We start from the raw sequence: 14610 nt of genomic DNA, 5'->3' as shown, positions 1-14610 counted from the left end.
TTCCGCGCGGGGCGCTCCGCCCGCCCTCCTCCAATCAGAAGTCGAGCAGGCTTCCCGAGGCGCTCGCCTGCATTTCCATTCATCTCCCGCAGGAGACAGGAGCCGCGCACGTGCCTGCGAGTCCCTCTCGAGAGCCCAGCAAAGGCGGACGAGCGCGAGGGCGGGAAAAAGCTCGCGGGCCGCCTGGGCGAGAGCGACGTCTTTCCCGGGAGTCGCTCCGCGCCCCTCAGGGGACTTTTTCCGCCGAGCGTCTCTGGGCTGCGCGCTGCGAGTCTGTGCAGCTCCCGCGCCTTTTTTGTGGCGCTAGGACCCAGGCGAGTCTCTCTCTCGTGAGTCAGTTGCCGCAACAGCGGCTCGGTCGGAGTTGAGCGAGAGCGCCGTGAATGAGGCTGCGGCGCGCGCGTGAAGTGAATGGCTCGCGTGCGTTGGGAAAGTGGCCACGGAGCGAGGCGCTCGAGGATCCCGTGCGTGAGCCTGCGCGACGGCGCCTATAGCGGTGGCAGCAGCAGCAGCAGCAGCGGCAGCAGCAGCTCCTAGGGGGGGCCTCTCTCCACCTGCCCGCGGTCGCAGCGCTGAGGTGAGTCGCCAGCCCGGCTTGGGCCAATGGATGCGTGAGGAGAAGTTGCTGCTGGGCTGCCAGGGTTGCTGGGCTGCCCTGGCGTGGAGCGGTTGTGGCCGCAGGGGACGGGAGCCACCTCTCGCGGCTCCTCTCCGCAAACTGCCAAGCCCGCAAGCCGCTGTCCCCTGGGCTGTCACTGGAAATGGCACCTTGGGAGGAAGGTCCCTCGTGGTGTTGGACCAGGAAAACCCAGCAGCCTCTGGGATGAGCGGAGATTAGTGGCGCGTTTTCCTCTGGGGAGCAGCAGCCCCGTCCGAAAGTCGTGGTATAGAGGGCGCAGTGGTCCCTTATCAAATAAATAAATCCATAAACGGCGTGAGTAGCCCTTTTTCGCATAGTTCTGCGTATGGTCGCGCGCGCGAGCACACACACACACACACAAATAAATGCCTATGGCATTCTGGTGTAAATCAGGGCAAAGGCTGTGGTTCTCTCGAGCTGTTTTTACACTTTTTGAAGCCCCCAGACACGTACAGGGTTGAGTTCCCCTCCAGCTACAAACCCCCTGCTCCGACAGGATGGAAACTGACGGTGCTTATTGATTTATGGTTTGTGATTAATTGCTCTCTCTCTTTCCCTCCCCCCCCCTCCCCAAAGCAGAAGGGGAAAGAGGTGAGCAGATGAGCGGGAGGAGGTTGCTTTGTTTTTGTAGATCCTTGGGACAGTTTGTGAATCTGTTTCTTCCACCTCTTAACTTTTGAGCATTGCCTTGTCCGGTGGGAAACCTGCAGGAAATAAATGGATATATAAATAGTGTGCTTGTCCAGCTGTTGTTTTTTTTCAAATTGTCACAAGCTTGGAAATTTGTGAGCATCGAAGTGTATTAGTGTAAATCCTTTGTATAAGCTAGGTGTGGGTTTTCTCCTGTACAGCATAACGTAGCCTTGTACCTTAGCTTAACTGAAAACATGCATCAGAACTTTGTTGTTAAGTTGTAGGAAGAGAATCTGTCTAGAACACCACATGTTAGCTTTACTTTATCTTGCCTGGTTGCAGTGATGCTCTCATTGTTTGATTGACATTCCATCATTAAATAATTCAGCTGTGGTGACAGTTCCATGGCACTGTACTGCTATAAAATGAGAAACGTCATTATGGTCCATGAAATTGTATTATTGGGGGTGGGTGGGTCAGGCATTCACCTACAGGGCAAAAAAAGATAATAAGGACCAAAGGCCAAATGGGTTGGATGAGTCATATATTGAGCCAAAGAGGATCGGGACCTTAACATCAAGTATCTGAATCATTGCTTAACAATCTTTGAAACATCTGGAGACATTGTTCAGTGATACAGTCACTTTCAAAGGAGTATGTGGAATTGGGATAATGATAATTCAGCAACTTGAGAAATGCAGGGAACTCACCCTTAAGGGACAAAATCTGTTTCAAAAGATGCTAGGAGAGGAAGTCATGAAGTTTCTGTTGCTCATTACTTTCTCCTAGTATTAGATAAGCACAACTTTGCTCAGAAGCAGCCTTGCTCTTTTTCTTTTAGTTGTTCTCTCTTTTCTCATTTAAATAATGGGCAGAAAGCTAAAGAGTTGTGAGACTGTGTCTGTTCAACTTGCTTCAAAGTGTCAAAGTTTCAATTCAAGAAAACTAACTTGTTTCTGAATGGAAAGTGCTTATCCTTTACAGAACAACATGCAAAGATAAATTCAGCTGGTATAGTATGAAGTCTGAAGTTGTGTTGGTGAGATAGATCCCACTTGTCGATGCAGATTTGTTTTGCTTCTGTACACATTAAAATTCTGTGTCACTTGCATGTATTTCAGGGGGGGTTGTTTCAAACTCACGTACAGATTGCTGTAGTTTGTTTTATAAGCATCAGTTTAAAGAAGAGGTGTATTTATTATTTGTACTAAACAATTTAATTCTGCTTGTATTGTGGTCATGTTTCAACTGCTGAAAATGAAACAGTTTCATTTTTTCTTAAACACCATAAAGTATAACATGCTTGGAAGTAATACAAAATTCAGTTCTGTCACATAATGTCAGTCCAGGCCAGGCTGATGGAGCTCTCCCAGACCATCCATTACAGTTTTTCAAAATGTCACTGTTTATCATGCCCATTTAAAGCAATGGTGACCTCTGCTGGCAATTCCCATCTAACAAATATGTGGTGAATTCAGCCATCTGATAAACATGAATTGTTCCTGATTGATTTAATAGCATACATTAAAATATGCTATTATTGGCTAATAAAACCACAAAGTTCACTTACACAGTTGTAATGACATTAATGGAGTTTGCTTCTAAGTAAGCATACATAGGATAAAGTTGTAAAAAAAATCCCTATTCTACCACCTCTCCACATGTGTTCTTCAGTTTTGTACTGTTTTGTGAGCTAGATTACACATATAGATTCCATTTTTTTTTTTTGCTTTACGTTGCTTGCCAGAAACCCTGTCTGTTTTTGAGGTGAAGGGGTAGTTTTAATAATATAACAAAAATTCAGGGGGAATACTGTTCCACATGAATATCTGGCATTTCAGATGGAAATAGTTTACTTTGTTATTGGTTAAACATTAAGCAATCCATGGTCTGGAATTAATTCACCTATAGAAGCAGGGGGGAGATTCTCTGGGGTTTTTTTGGATTTTTTTTCTTTCTTTTGGCCTTTGTATGATTACCAGAAGACAAAAGAGATAGATATACAGTTGAGTTACAGGTAGATGAGAGAGAACTTACTCGTGCGTACACATGCAGCTGTCTTGGAGTTAATGGCGCTTGCCTAATTTAACTCTGCTTTGGTCTTCTAGCATTAACATTAGTGGAAATAGTAGACCACCCATAAGACTGTAAATGACAGCAAAAACCTTGTAGTAAAGAACATGAGAATGCAGAGATCTTTCTATAAAACAACAACTGCAATATGCACACACATCTATACATCAAAATTAGTTTTTGTCTACCAAGGCAAGAATTCAATGTTGGCTCAGAATCTTGAGATCTGGACTTGATAATAGCTACTGTGCTTAGAAAATCAGCTTCTGGATAACAGAAAATAGCCAAATGGTGCTGTTTTAAATACTGAAAGCACTCAGAGAGTTTGTTCAAATGGTAGATTCCCCAATACTGAAGTGTTAAACTAGAAGTAGATGATAAAAATGTAGAGAGGTGTAAATGAATGTAAAAGTACCCAAGGAAAGATTTTATCTGCTTTATCTTGTTAAGTCAGTTGATACTTTTTTTTGTATAAGTAGACTAATATATGCAATGATGATAATTCAGTGAGTTCAGACAATCCCATTTGCTATAATTGTGTCTTCCAGTTGTAATCAGCAAAGAGATCAAAATGCAGCCCCTTTGAGACAGAGGGGCAAGGGGGGGAGCAAAATAACAACACAAATATCAGTAAATCTCATGGCAATCTCTAAAACATGCTATCCTGTATATGTCAGTCCAAAATTAATTCCCATTGAGTTTCCAGGTCAGAGTGCATAAGATTGCAGCCTAAAAAAGTAAAAAAGGCAGTAGCAGTTTGTTGTTGGCATCTGTCCGTCTTGAGAGACAATGGATTGTGTATTAGCAGCCCTGAAGTGACCTCTTCAGGCCTCAGCAATGTGTATGGAGGTCCTGGGCTTGGCTGCAGGAGTTGCTGGTAGGAGGTGTACAAGGCACTATCTTAGAGACTGCACTCCGAGTTTGTGTAGGGTTTATTTTTTAGCCTTTCCTTCTCTTAAATATATCCCACAAGGCAGTGCAGGCTTAGGATCAGAGTTTTCGTTCTCCTAGGTAAGCTACTTTCCCAAGTTGACGGGCCCCATCTGCCCCAGTATAGCAGAATAGAATGATAATCTTCAAAAAAAGACTGCTGAAATTATGCATTCTTCACCCCCCCCCCCCCATTTAAAAGTGTGATGCAAACCTCTCATGGGAGAGGGTGCCAGTTCTTGGCTGCTGAACTAAATGTCTCAGAAATGTAGGGGAGATTGTAGGGATTCTTGAGAAATACTGGCCCCGGGCCATTTGGGGTTTCAGAGGTCAAAACCAGCTCCTTGCATTAAGCCTGGAAACAAGATCAGTTAAGCTGGTACAAGATCTGTGTAATATGAACTGATTGACTGGCTCCTGTCCAAGCTTCTGGTTGCTGAAATTTGAAACTTCCAGATTGTCTTCAAGTGCAGCCCCACATGGCGAACATTAAAGTGGTCTGATCTGAAGGTGAATGACTGAGACCAGGTCTGGTTTATCAGAGAGAGAGAAAGAGAAGGGGACAGTTATCATGTAAGATGAAGCTGGGAGGAAGTATTTCCTGCAACCACTGCCACCAGAATATTGAACCATCACATTTCTATCTATCTGAAGTTAACAGCCCTAGTCCAGATTTGTTCACTCTTCAGTGGTATCTTATAAAGTGCATTCATACCCCTCAGGTGTAGGGATAGAATAATAGAATTGTAGAGATGAAAGGTATCCCAAGAGTCATCCGGTCCAACCCTGTGCAATGCAGGAATTAACATAACTTCAAGAAGAATCAGCAATACTTCCTCCTGGACCAAATTGGAGAGGCATCTTTTACAATTGCAATATTCCCTTTGCTTAATGCAAACAAACTTCTATTTCCTTCTTCTCGTTATGGGTTCAATTCAACTAAGCGACAATGTCCTAAAAATGTTCTTTGCCTTTGCAGTTATCCTCATGATCGAAAATTACAGATGTAATTAATTTAAAGGCAGCTATATTAATATAACAGCTTCTTTTTCTTGTTATTACAATCTTTGGTTTATGCTTCATACAGAGACATTTAAAAGATTTGTATGCGATTAAAGCTGGAGTAGAACCAAAGTACAATGGCTTATGCAAGAGTTTGTGGCTCCTATGAGTTACTTAAAATGTGGAGCAAAGCTATATTCCTTGTACTTTTAAAATTGTATCATACTCAAGCTGAATTATTAAATGTGCATCAATTTGACTGGAAGGAGAATTTTACATCACTTTTTAAATTGAATTATAGTGGCGCTGTGGGTTAAACCACAGAGTCTAGGGCTTGCCGATCAGAAGGTCGGCGGTTCGAATCCCTGCGACGGGGTGAGCTCCTGTTGTTCGGTCCTAGCTCCTGCCCACCTAGCAGTTCGAAAGCACGTCAAAGTGCAAGTAGATAAATAGGGACCGCTCCAGCGGGAAGGTAAACGGCGTTTCCGTGCGCTGCTCTGGTTAGCCAGAAGTGGCTTTGTCATGCTGGCCACATGACCCGGAAGCTGTCTGCGGACAAACGCCAGCTCCCTCGGCCTATAGAGCGAGATGAGCGCCGCAACCCCAGAGTCGGACACGACTGGACCTGATGGTCAGGGGTCCCTTTACCTTTTTACCTGTAGAATTGGATGGAACCTTGTAACCTGCTTCCTGCTGCAGGAAACGTGGACCTAGAGTATTCTCAATAGATGGCTGTCCCTACCAACCCTCTACCTAATTATTTCCATTTGTAACTGCTCTCACCTTCAAGACGTTTTTCCTAATATTATTATATTTTCCTAATATTATTATTATTATATTATAGGAGCCAGGGGTTCAAATCTACAGAAACAGATATGAGTGTTCTGATGGTTCCCAAGCCATCCCAGGGAAAGAGTGGAGCAAATCGCAGGGTTTCTTCCTGTTACCAGAGCACCAACCACTTGTTCAGTACCATTGCTGTTGCCTATTTTACCAATCATAAGGCCAGCAGAGGAATGAGAGTTGGGCTGGGTAGGTGAGATTTTCTTCTCCATTGAAGCCCTGGGCAGAGATTAGCGTTTCATCTCTGTCCAGCCCAGCAGCAAAACAGTAATATAATAGCCCTTTACAGATGGGTCTGTAAAGAGCAATCCGCCTTCCATCATAGCATTGGACTTGGTGGAAAAGTTTCTGCCCTGCAGTGGCCAGACCAGCACCATGATGAGGAGAAAATTCGCTCCACACATCAGCAAAGGAATGGGGAGGGTACTGTGTATATCTCTCTCCCTCTGTGTGTCTTTGTTCCTTGGGCTGAAAAGGGTGAGCTAGCCCTGTTTTAAGCACTCTGCTTTTGTTTATTATGAGAATAAGCCTTTCATTATTAAGACTTCATGTATTTCTCTGCAGATATCCATAACTGAGATGATTGTTACTGCCTAGAACCTCCATAACTAAGGAAGATGAAATACATCTGTTGCTCTAATGCGGTGATCTAAGTGCTTGTGCTTGGGATTCAATTTGTAATTCTAGTTCTGATCTAGTAATAATGTTGTTTTAGAAGAGAACCCTTTATGTTTGTAACCTTTACCACAGATCTGGGTTGGCTTGATCATGGTATATGAGACTTACAGTAGATTAGGTAATGAAGTGCACAGTCATTTCCTGTACCCTTTTCGGGCAGGTATTTCTACCTATTAGGTAAGGAATGATGCTGGCTCCCAGGAATTTTAAATATTTAAGCTGTCCTGCACAGTGTATCTAAATATTTGAAACTGAATACTATTGATTTTATAATTTGTTATTTATATAAAATTATTGGAAAACAGTTTAAGCACATAAAAAACTAGCAGAACAAAAACTGAAGCACAATAGATTAGGTATTTCACTCTTTAATCTGACATATGCAAATTCTTGTATCCGAGTAATTGCAATTCATTCTGGGGCAAGGGAGCCTTGTGGTCAAATGTAACAAGCCAATGGAACACTTAATTTTTTTCTTGTAAATCTTCCTCTAGGTCCAGCCAGAAAGGCTTTTAAGAACTATTATGCAAAACTGTCACCTTTTTACTCCTTCTTGTGCCTTTGACAACAGGTTGACATGCAGATATCAAACAGGAGAGAAAAAGTGGTGAGAAAAGCTTCACCAGTTCAACTACTGCTTCTGCATTTGCTGTTAAGGACACAGGAGCAGGACAAAAGTCAGGCACCCCTAACTTTATGGAACATTTGATCTAACACTTGCAAAGGGAAAGTGTTTCCTCTCATCTCGTGTGTTAAACGGTGAGTGTACCTGTCATGGCAACCTTGCCTTTGGAGTTGCTATGAGGCAGCAGCCGGGACGTTTCTCGGTTTTCAAAGCATTTTATTGCACTAATTATTTACAGAGCTACAAAGCTTGTCTGCATTCTTTGGTTACAAACATCTCAACTACTTCCTTCCGGTTCCCGCTTTTTCCAACACAATAATCTCCGGGTGTTCCGGAAGTGACGAGAAAACTTCTTCTGCCCTCTTTTGCTTCCCCCCCCCCTGTTTATTACTGACATCCACACACCCCCTTTCTTCTGGCGATAATTCTAAGATAGGGCTGTCGTCTTCGGACGTATCTGTTGAGATTAATGGGGTCGGTTCTCGATAGCCCGTTTCCCTCACTGTTCCTCCCCCCACACTCCCTTCCCGATCCAGGCTTGTCTCCGTGACAGTACCTAACAAACAAAACCTACTAGATCAAGTCAGCTCAGGTGTGACACCCTGACAGCTCAGGTGGCATTTCGAGAAATTGAGAGAAGTCTTAGTAGCAGGGTTTCTAAAATTCAGGCAGAATCTGTGTTTGAACTGACCTTTTTTCAGCATTGCTTATCAGCTTGTGTGTCAGTGTTCACTCTAAGGAACACTTTGGAATCTTGAAGAGGAGAGAAATATTTGCTTCCTAGGAAACATCCTTTTCTTCTCTTTCCAAGGGTTCTGGGTTTATGGCATTACAGGCTTTATAGAAAAGAGGGTCTATTGGCAAGTAGCCATATCAAAATCCAATTTTCCATTACTGGGAACAGTAACAACATATGATTATACTTACCAAGTTACTCTGATGAATCTACCTTGAGCAGTGGTAAGGAAGATGAGAGGGATTGGGTTAAATGGGTGCAGAGGGAAGAATGTATTCTAGCTAATGACAGGCAAAATCATGGGCAATCATAAACCACTTTCTGTAGCACTAAATGATAACAGTCATTTTGTGTAGCAAACCTATGTTGGTCCCAAACCTGAAGCCCAAGTAATTTGCTTTGAAATGTTTCCATTTCAAAGTTAGTTGATAAAGCTTGAGAGAAGTTTCTAGTGCTGGAAACTCTTGAGCATTAATCTTCCAAAGCATCCTGATGGGCTCTTTAAAAAGATATATAATGAAGATCCAAAATAGCTCTCCTTTTACATGTCGTGCTTTAATTAACAATGCCCTATTGGAAGATTTAAAAAAAACGTTGCAGGTATAAAGCATACCAAAGCATTGCATGTATGATGGTGTGTTTTAACACACATGCCAAGGTTTGCATTATAAGGGCACTTTCACTACTATGAGGAAGTGTGAGAGATTCCTGTTATAATTGCTTCTCAGCATGGAAAACAGTGTTGTTATTATGTTAATGAAGCAACAGACACCCAACAGAAACCACTGTTGGGGTTTTAATTACCCCAGTGTTCAGCTATACAGCTTTGCTAGCCCCTACAATTGTAGAATTGTATCTGAAAACCTAACACGCTTGGTATGTGTGTTTGCTTGGTATGTATGATGCACACTTGGTATGTGTGTTTAGTACCAGAAGAGGGCAGAGAAGAGAGATATGCTCAGGAAACCCAGATTAACCACATACATGTAATTTCATCTAAAATGTATGTGTACAGTTACTTTAAATTACCCATTGTGCCTCCCAAAAATTTTCTTTCACTGAATTTGGTTATTTTTGGCTTAAGACCTAAGGCCTGACTCATGGGTAGTAAATATGAAAGAGACCTAAACACACTGGCTTGACAGACAAGGCAGCACATTATTGGGGTGTGATGAGTAGGTATCAATACCAACTTGGTTTACTAGGTGCTACTTCAGATGTAGTGCCTGTTGCTTTAACAGATCCATTCTCCTACTTCCTCTCATTTTCCTCCACATGTATAGCAAGCTGTACTGTAGCTGTGGTTTACCACTGATGGAGAAGAAGACAAGCCCTGATGCTATGAAGCTCTAAAAACAAGCAACAAATTGGTTGGAGTCAGGGCAGAGCTAGGAAGCCCACAATGGGATGCCTGGATTTCTCATATGGGTGCCAAAAGTTGGATGTTGGGTGTTGTTGTTGTTTTAGTTTTAGGTTTAGGCCACTTAAAATGTGGAGTTGCCAAATCCAGACCTTTTTTCCAATGAGCTCAAGGTAGTGTGCAAGGTTCTTCCCCTCTTCCAGGTCCCAACTGACACACCACACTGTTTCTCAGACTTCCTGGGTTTTTGTCCCATGTCCTACAGCTTCAGTGTAGTTATACACATAGAATTTATTCAAATGGTCTGCAATCTCTTTATATTTATTTAGCACATCTTTAGTTCACTTGTCATCTGACTTCCTCCCATCTGGATTTTCTACTTCTGGGGAACTTAAATGGGTTTTGGGGGGGGGGGGGGGTTTAAAAATCCTTTCTCTTAATATTCTTAGTGTCAAGAGCTTCAAATTCTTTACAGTATTTCGTTTTCCACCCCTCTTCATCCACTTCTATTTTGTGTTTGTGCACACGTGCTGATTTGTGTCTCTTGCCTGTAGCAGTTTCCTTGCTTTAATATAAATATGCCCAGATTGTGTCAGAAGTAGGAGCTTGTGGATGTAGATCACATTGAAACCAGTAGTATTAAGCTATCAGCAAATTCCCCTCTGCTATATTGTTTTGTTGAAAGATGCATATTTAAGCAGCAGCGACTGCACTGATTTTCAGCTGAGCAGGTTCAGGCATAGTTACAGGAATTCACCCAATAGCAGGTATGGTGATTTATTTGGCTGCGCTTTGGGGGATTTTCCTCTGCCTTGGTTAAATGTGACAACTGTTGTCAAAAAATATAATCACAGGTCTTGCCTCTAACACTGAGCTGCAATAAACATGACTGTAAAATTTTTAGCCTGGCAGTGGGTCATTTATTTTATTTTTGAATAGCTATGCAAGTTCCAGTTTTAAAGCTGCTATGCTTAAGGCTTATTTAGCTTCTCTGTGGGGTGGTGACTGCTTGGGAAACTAATAAAAGATTAGGCTCCATTTGACAGCTTTGAACCACACAGAGGAAATTAGTGGAATTCGTATTCCAATGAGAGATGGATTATTGCTTTGCCAGTTTCATGTTACGTGAAATGTACCTCTGCTTTTCTTGCCACCTAAGACCTTTTCTTTTTTGTATTCTAAACAGTATTAAGGCTCCGAGTTTTGTTTTTATGGCTCTCATTAATTTAACAGTTTTTCTAAAGACTGTGAAATCATGGGTCTCAAGGGGCATTTTTAAAATAGATGTCAGCTCCACTCATTTTTATAGTGTGGCTTGTTTCCTATACAGTACAGCACAGTCCTGCATCTCTTCTCTCCTGCACCCAAGTCTGTGTGCAGATGAATGTGGCCTTGGAAGAAAGTTGCATGCTTCAAAGCATGAAAGTGGACTAACAATGGCAGTATGCTTGTATAATGGCACTCAAGTAAACAGACATTCAAGAGAATTCCATTTAGATTTAGGCATCAAATTAGGGGCATCTGCCATTCCCCCCCCCCAAAAAAAATATTGTAGGCTCTATCAGCCGTATAATCACTCAGGTGATCAGAGACAGATAATGATAGAATTGTAGAGTTGGAAGGGACCCCAAGGGTCATCTAGTCCAACCCCTGCAATGCAGGAATCTCAGCTAAAGCATCCATGACGGATGGCCAGCCAACTTGTGCTTAAAAATCTCCAATCATGGAGATGTAGAAATAAAAGTCAAACGTTTTCAAAATTCCAAGTACTGCAGTTAATATAAAGTTCTGAAAGTCTACGATTATGTTCCCTGTAAGACGTATGGATAAATTTTTTTAAAGGGGTGGGGGATCTGTGACTCTCCACATGTTGTTGGGACTTTCTTTCCCATCAGCTCCAGCCACCTTGGGCAATAGTCATGGATTATGGGAGTTGAAGTCCAGCAACATATAGGGCCACAGATTCCCCACCCCTGCTTTATTACAAAGGATTTGTAAACCCATCCTTCCATCATCCTAGGAATGGCACTGACAACTCTAAATGACATGCTAGGCTCTCCTTCTCCACAGTCCTCTCCATTCTGCCTCACCATCTAAAAGCCACTTTTATTGCATATTTAATGGGGCTTTCCATGAGTGCTTTGGGTAGCTGTATCTACACTGGGTCTCAGATTGGGTCTCAGATTGTTCTCCTGCATCAACACTGGGTCCCCTGTGCTGGTTTATGTGCACCATTACTTCAGAGCAGTATTGCATACTTGGACTCTAAAGTAAGGTTACCATTTGTCATTGAAGGGTTTGCATCTGAGGACTTTAATGTGGATGGAGTCCCATTCCAGTTCCTTTCCAGCAGAAGCATATTTTCATACAAAGGCTAATGTTGCTTGGTTTGATACCTTATACATTTTCTGCTTGGGTCCAGGAGTACCAAACTCAGTTGCTGTTATTTTACTTTCAAAAAACCCCAGACCAAATCCAAATAAATATAAAGTAAAACTAAAAAGCATTTACAGTGGTACCTCAGGTGACAAACTTAATTTGTTCCGGAGGCCCGTTCTTTACCCGAAACCGTTCTTAACCTGAGGCGTGCTTTCGCTAATGGGGCCTCCCACTGCAGCTGTGCTGCCGCTGTGTGATTTCCGTTCTCATCCTGGGGCAAAGTTCTCAACCCGGGGTACTACTTCCAGGTTAGCGGACTTTGTAACCCAAAGCGTTTGTAACCTGAGGTACCACTGTACTGGTAGTTTTCAAGGAGTCAAATGCTGATAAAAGCAGAAGAAAGCAGAACGTGAAAACTGGTCCTTTCCAATTATTACCTGATGCAGAAAACAAACAAAACAAAGACAACAAACACATAGTATTCAACCATGGAAGAAAAAAAATAGAACATAGACTGTAATCCTGTGCACATTAGGCTGTTTAGATTCCATTGACATAGGCAAGATGTAAACAATCCCACTGTGCATGAATGCAGTCATAGAATGTTTTTTAAAAAAACATTCACATTCCATTTGCATTGTAGGTTCCCCAGTCCTATAACAATTTTAATAATAATTTATTGTTTATACCCTGCCCATCTGGCAGGGATTCCCCAGCCACTCTGGGCGGCTTCCAGCAAAACATTAAAATACAATAATGAATCAAACAATCCTGCTCAATATCACTGTATTTCCAGTTGAACCTACTTATAATAGAGTTTTTATATCAATAGACAGTTAACTTATTAAAAGCTATTGTAATCCCAGTTGCAAAGTCTTGAGTTTTGCAATGCCACGTGCAAGTTTTCAAGATTGGACATAGAGATAAAAAGGTGTAGCTTTAGGAAAGGAAGGCTGGCCAGCATGTGTGGAACAATGTTGGGAGTCAGAGGCTCCTACTTCAAAACAAGAGATAATGCAGCACATATTTGGGAACTAAAGTTACAACATGTCAGAAACGATTTAAAAAAGTTTCACACATGAGTACAGGACAGAAAAATATTTTTCAGTTACTTGGGAAACTTCTCCTTCAGCTAGATTTTGTAAATATCGGACAAGCAAAATCCAAGCCGAGGAATTTCAAGTTATAGGTCTTATAGATTACAGACTTATAAAGCAAATTATAAAAGTGTAAATTAGGTCATGGTTGGCTCAGGCAGTTTATTTTAGTACACTAGTCTATAGTAATTGAATCCATTTAAAATAAATCTGCCTTGAAATATGATACTGTGAATGACAAAGCCATTTTAATAAATATAAAAAGTCAGGACCACTCTCTATTCAGGTCAGTGGGGCAGAATGCCTTGCATCAGGACTGCCTATGAACCAGAGGGTTTGGTAACTACTAGCCAAATTATTTCCATATGTGTGGTCTCAGTGCCATAAGGCAAAAATGTGACTTTAGACAATTAAAATGTTAAGTAACATGTATAACTGCTTGGCAGCATTGCCAAAGTATATCGCTAGTTGAATCTCTAATTGTTCACATTTAGGCAGGATATACATTACACCAGTAAAATGTTTTAGTAAGGAGACGAATCAAGAGAATGTTATCTATTTGAGAGGAACCCCGCTGTCTGTTCCATCTGGAAAGCTTATCTCCCCTTTAATTTTTGTTCTACTTGCATATATTGCCTCCCATATTCATTCCTGTCATTCTTGCAGTCCTAATTTAACATTTGGGAATTCATGGTTTACCAAAGTCCTAACCCAAGCAAATCTTCTAACTTTCAGTATCTTTCCTATAATGTACCTCCTGCTTTGACACTCTTTCAGCGATGTAATTAAGTAACTTTTGTGCAGAGAAAGTCATGCAGCATGATCTTCTTGCAGTTATATACATAAATTTCATAGATGGTGATTCTCAGCCCCTATTTATGGCGTTGCAGTCCCATTAAATTAATGGCATTCCATCAATGCAAGTTATCTTAGGGCAAAACTAGACATAGTAATGCAGTTTGGTTGTGCACAGCTGTTTTTTCTTCAACTAGTAGCCAGCACAGAGGGACTGTGAAATAGTATGGTGCACTTTGGCTCTCTGTCCTTGTTGTAGTTGTGATTGGAATTGACTGCTTTACCTCCTATTGCAATGGAAGAAAAGCTCCAATTGATGCCCATTGTGAATAACAAGCATGGGATGGGGGTTGCAGTGGGACTGTGGTGAAGGCAAAGGGTTAAAGCCTTCCTACACACACACACACACACACACACACTCCACAATCCTGATCTGTCTTGAGGGTCCCATGTAGCATCTACTAGTTAAAGGAGGGGAAACAGCTGCACAGAACTAAAGTACCTGTATATTACAAACCTCACATCAGTTTTGGCCTGTTTATCCCATTTTAGCAATAAGGTTATTCTTCCACTAATGTGAAGGCAGGAAATGGTGTCATAATATTACGTTGCTCCAATGATCCTGTTTGCCTCGTATCATTGCTGTTTAATTTATGAGCTATTGCTCTGACAAGTTAGAAGTTAACATGTCAGGAAATGCACAGTCCTGAAAATTTATTGTGCTCCAACCAGACAAAAGCCACTTTCCAAAGCAAACTGAGTTAAGACTCAGTGGCTCATTTATAACATTTTTGGGCGCTGTTCTCTTCTGTTGTGGGG

At 41.9% G+C, this 14610-nt stretch overlaps 1 protein-coding gene across 4 annotated transcripts in view; it reads left to right on the top strand.

The window, feature by feature from the left end:
- The first annotated feature begins 346 nt into the window (after nucleotides 1-346).
- Nucleotides 347-14610, top strand: part of NGF (nerve growth factor) — a 66941-nt gene continuing 52677 nt past the window's right edge. For all 4 annotated transcript variants that reach the window (XR_004426883.1, XM_033153052.1, XM_033153051.1 and 1 more), the window contains exon 1: nucleotides 347-577. The gene's annotated coding sequence lies outside the window, so the exon portion shown is untranslated. The remainder of the gene's footprint in view (nucleotides 578-14610) is intronic.

The sequence above is a fragment of the Lacerta agilis genome, chromosome 6 (assembly GCF_009819535.1).
Source record: "Lacerta agilis isolate rLacAgi1 chromosome 6, rLacAgi1.pri, whole genome shotgun sequence".
Taxonomy (NCBI): domain Eukaryota; kingdom Metazoa; phylum Chordata; class Lepidosauria; order Squamata; family Lacertidae; genus Lacerta; species Lacerta agilis.
This window is presented reverse-complemented; position numbering and strand designations above follow the sequence as displayed.